Below are 4,784 nucleotides of genomic sequence, written 5' to 3' on the forward strand. Positions count from 1 at the left end.
GGCATAAAGATGATGGATATAGGGCAAACCTGATTGGAGAGCTTGATTGAGTTGCGCCCGTGAGGTTTACAAGTTGAGTTCCTTTCAGGGATTGGAGGTTGCTCTGAACTCTGTTGGCTTTTCTCTCACTATCTTTTCCTCAGGGTTTTGCTTCTCTTCCTTCTTTCTCCAGTGAATCTCCCAGTGTAACTCCAAGTGTGTTTTCCTCTACTGAAACTTCAGTATTTATAGACTGATTTTCGTGGGTAATGGGCTCAAATGAGGGAGACCCAAGTCCAAAATAATTTGTTATATTTTATTTATTTATTTTATTTATTTATTTAATTAATTAATTAATTAATTTTTTTTTTTTCGTTTATTTTTTATTTTTTATTTTTTTTCAAGAAAAATGAAGGGTAAATTTTGGGGTATTACAGCTGCCCCTATTCAATCAACTGGAGACCCGGAAAGAAGATGGCAGTTGCTTTCGTACTTTCGAGGTATCAAGGGATTGAATACAATAAAAGCCCAAAAATTTGCACTGAAGTGAAGTGAAGTAACAATATCTGTCAGAATCAGCAAAGAGGTGGTCTTGAAAGAAGAATTCGTCTGGTACGGTGAGAGTCAGTTTGAATATCGAAAAAGAATGTTAAACTGGATACCAAAATAAATGGTGACACAGAAATAACCATGGCTTGAATGCCGCTCATCAGTCTGAATACTGGAAAGGATTTTGATCTGAACATCGGAAAATGGGCCTGAATGCCACAAGTCGCATCGACCTGAACGTCGGAACCTTCTTCGATCTGAACATCGGAAAATTGGCCTGAATGCCACTTCGATCTGAATATCGGAAAATTGGCCTGAATGCCACTTCGGTCTGGATACCGGGAAAACTGGCCTGAATGCCACAAGTTGCATCGACCTGAACGTCGGAAACTTCTTCGATCTGAATATCGGAAAATTGGCCTGAATGCCACAAGTCGCATCGACCTGAACGTCGGAAACTTCTTCGATCTGAACATCGGAAAATTGGTCTGAATGCCACAAGTCGCATCGACCTGAACGTCGGAAACTTCTTCGATCTGAACATCGGAAAATTGGCCTGAATGCCACTTCGGTCTGGATACCGGAAAATCGGCCTGAATGCCACTTCGGTCTGGATACCGGAAAACTGGCCTGAATGCCACCTCGGTCTGGATACCGGAAAATTGGCCTGAATGCCATTTCGGTCTGGATACCGGAAAATTAGCCTGAATGCCACTTCGGTCTGGATACCGGAAAATTGGCCTGAATGCCACTTCGGTCTGGATACCGGAAAACTGGCCTGAATGCCACTTCGGTCTGGATACCGGAAAATTGGCCTGAATGCCACTTCGGTCTGGATACCGGAAAATTGGCCTGAATGCCACTTCGGTCTGGATACCGGAAAACTTCATGCCTGTCAGCATTGGCAGAAATAGGGAATGATAATAGAGGCGGCGCATGGGCCAATGACACTTGCTGGGGATAACAAAGGTAAGTCATGAACAATCTTCAGTCTGAGTACTGGAAACAACTTCTAGCTTATCACTTGGGATACCGAGAATGTTTTATGCTTACATGCGTATGTTTGAATTTTTCAATGGCGTAATGCTCCATGAAAATGGAAATGCTACGCGATTTGGAAGGATGCAATGCAATATGATTCTACATGCAGGGATGCGAAATGCTGGGTAGAATGCCAAGCTGAGGCAAGGGATCTGCTGGAGAAATGATCACCATCTTCTGGACCCTGGCAAGGCTGTTGGAGATGCACAGCGCAAAGAACTCTGTAAGGAGATGACTAGCCATGCGGTGTTCTGGCCATACCGAGACTCTGATCGGGGAAAGAATGGCATTGGAAGCCTGCTGCTGAGGAAAGCTACAATGGTTCTGGCAACCACGATTTGCGAGAGATGACTCAGCAGGGGGAGCAAACACTGATACGGTACTGAGGTTCTGCTTCAAGGAAAGAAACCATGGATCTGGCATTGGGATTATCGATCTGGCATCGAACTCTAAGGAGCAACCACTTCTGCTGGGAAGATACAGTCTGGCACTGTCAACTCCGCTGGGGATATATAGTCTGACACTGTCAACTCTACTGGGGAGTGTATGTCTTGAAACAACCGCTTGGGGAAGTACGGTGGTGAGAAACTGTTGGGGATTGAAGAATCCAACACTCTGATCAACTCTGCAGGGATAAGACACCGAATTTGTCTGTTGGTGACTTCACTGAGGAAGATATTCACGATCATCTGCAGGGAATTTTAAGGAAATGCCCCGAGGGTATCTGTTCTGAATAGACGATCCAAAGCACTTAAAATTTACAGCAATTTTAAATGTTTATTAAGCATGTACTTGTAAAGCCCTTATGTGTCATGATGCAATGTTTATCAAAAATTCGGACGTCATTTTTGCAAACAAAACAGTAAAATGAAAATGAAAACAGAGATATACTGAATAACATGATTTTATTGATTGAATGGCCTCTGAATAGGCATTTACATTAAGAAGCAATCCCTGGAAAGAGGTAATCGCACAATAGATAAAAACAGAAATTAATCTAATGGCAATGTGAAATGGATTTCTATTGGGTTCCAATTCTGCTATGACTTGCTCGTCTTCAAGATCCTCCAGATAATCAGCCTTCTGAAAGAGTGATTGGACTGTTTCCTATCCTTCAAAAATTTCTAGTCATTGGCACGAGATGAGATTTAGAACTACTCAGAACGCAGTCATTCGCTTAATCCCTAACTTTTGTCTGGATCGCCCTTTTCGGGTTTTCAATCCACCGGGATACCCATTTTTGCCTAAGTTGCCTTTTCAGGTTTTCAACTTACCGGGTGTACGATCTTTTCATTTTTAATCCCTAATTTTTGCCCGAACCTTTTCATTTTCTTGGTTCGTCGGGATGCCCATTTTTGCCTGGACTACTCTTTTTACTGTCCAGCGGGTCTATTTTATGCGAAGTATTTTTTAACTGCGTCTGAGTTCACAGGGGAAGTGAAGTTTTCACCATCCATAGTTGCAAGCATTAAAGCCCCACCATCAAAAACCTTGGTGACGATATACGGTCCATCATAGTTAGGAGTCCACTTGCCCCTGCGATCTGTCTGAGGAGGAAGGATCCTTTTCAAAACTAAATCTCCGACTTGGAAACAACGAGGACGCACTTTCTGATCAAAGGCTCTCTTCATCCGACTCTGATACAACTGCCCATGACAAATGGCTGCCATTCGCTTCTCTTCGATAAGACTCAACTCATTGAACCTTGTCCGAATCCATTCAGCTTCGTCTAGCTTGACATCCAACAAGACTCTTAGGGAAGGAATCTCCACTTCAACAGGTAGGACTGCTTCCATACCATACACAAGGGAGTAAGGGGTTGCCCCGGTCGATGTACGTACTGAAGTGCGGTACCCATGCAAGGCGAAAGGTAGCATCTCATGCCAATCTCTGTACGTGACGACCATCTTCTGCACAATCTTCTTTATGTTCTTATTTGCCGCCTCAACAGCGCCGTTCATCTTAGGGCGGTAAGGGGAAGAATTGTGATGCTGAATGTTGAAGTTCTGACACAACTCCTTCATCATTTTGTTGTTGAGATTAGAACCATTATCAGTAATGATTCTTTCGGGAATCCCATAGCGACAAATGATTTCTTTCTTGATGAAACGGGCAACCACATGTCTGGTGACATTCGCGAACGACGCTGCCTCGACCCACTTGGTGAAATAGTCGATGGCAACAAGGATGAAGCGATGCCCATTGGAAGCAGTCGGCTCAATCTTTCCAATCATGTCAATGCCCCACATGGCAAACAGCCACGGCGAAGACATCACATTCAGAGGATTCGGCGGTACATGCACCTTATCAGCATAAATCTGGCACTTATGACACTTCCGAGCATACTTGAAACAATCTGATTCCATGGTCATCCAATAATAACCCGCTCTCAACAATTTCTTAGCCATTGCATGTCCGCCGGCATGAGTACCGAAGGAACCTTCATGAACTTCCTGCATTAACATGTCCGCCTCGTGTCTGTCCACGCATCTGAGCAAAACCATGTCGAAGTTCCTCTTATACAGCACATCGTCTTTGTTCAAGAAGAAACTGCCTGCCAATCTTCTCAAAGTCTTTCTGTCATTGTTGGATGCCCCTGCAGGGTACTCTTGATTCTTCAGAAAGCACTTGATATCGTGATACCAGGGCTTGTCATCGACTACCAGTTCAGCAGCAAACACATACGCGGCCCTGTCAAGGCGCATCACATCGATCCTGGGAGCATGGTTCCAACAAATTACCTTGATCATGGAGGATAGAGTAGCAAGTACGTCTGCCATCTGGTTCTCATCACGAGGTATATGATACAATTTTACCGTTGTGAAGAAAGTCAAAAGTCTTCTCGTGTAATCTCTGTAGGGGACCAGAGTGGGATGGAGAGTATTCCAATCACCATTCACTTGATTGATCACTAGAGCTGAATCTCCGAAGATGTCCAGAGTCTTGATTCTCAGATCAATGGCTTGCTCAATACCCAAGATACAGGCCTCGTACTCAGCTTCATTATTTGTGCACTCAAAAGTCAAACGAGCGGTGAAAGGCATGTGGGCACCCTTCGGAGTAGTAATGACAGCGCCAATTCCACTACCTCTAGCATTGATAGCCCCATCAAACAACAAAGTCCACTTTTCGTTTGGATCAGGTCCCTCCTCAACAACTGGCTCTTCACAGTCTTTCATCTTGAGGAACATGATGTCTTCATCTGGAAAATCAAA

Source organism: Lathyrus oleraceus, chromosome 6, assembly GCF_024323335.1.
Source record: "Lathyrus oleraceus cultivar Zhongwan6 chromosome 6, CAAS_Psat_ZW6_1.0, whole genome shotgun sequence".
Taxonomy (NCBI): Eukaryota; Viridiplantae; Streptophyta; class Magnoliopsida; order Fabales; family Fabaceae; genus Lathyrus; species Lathyrus oleraceus.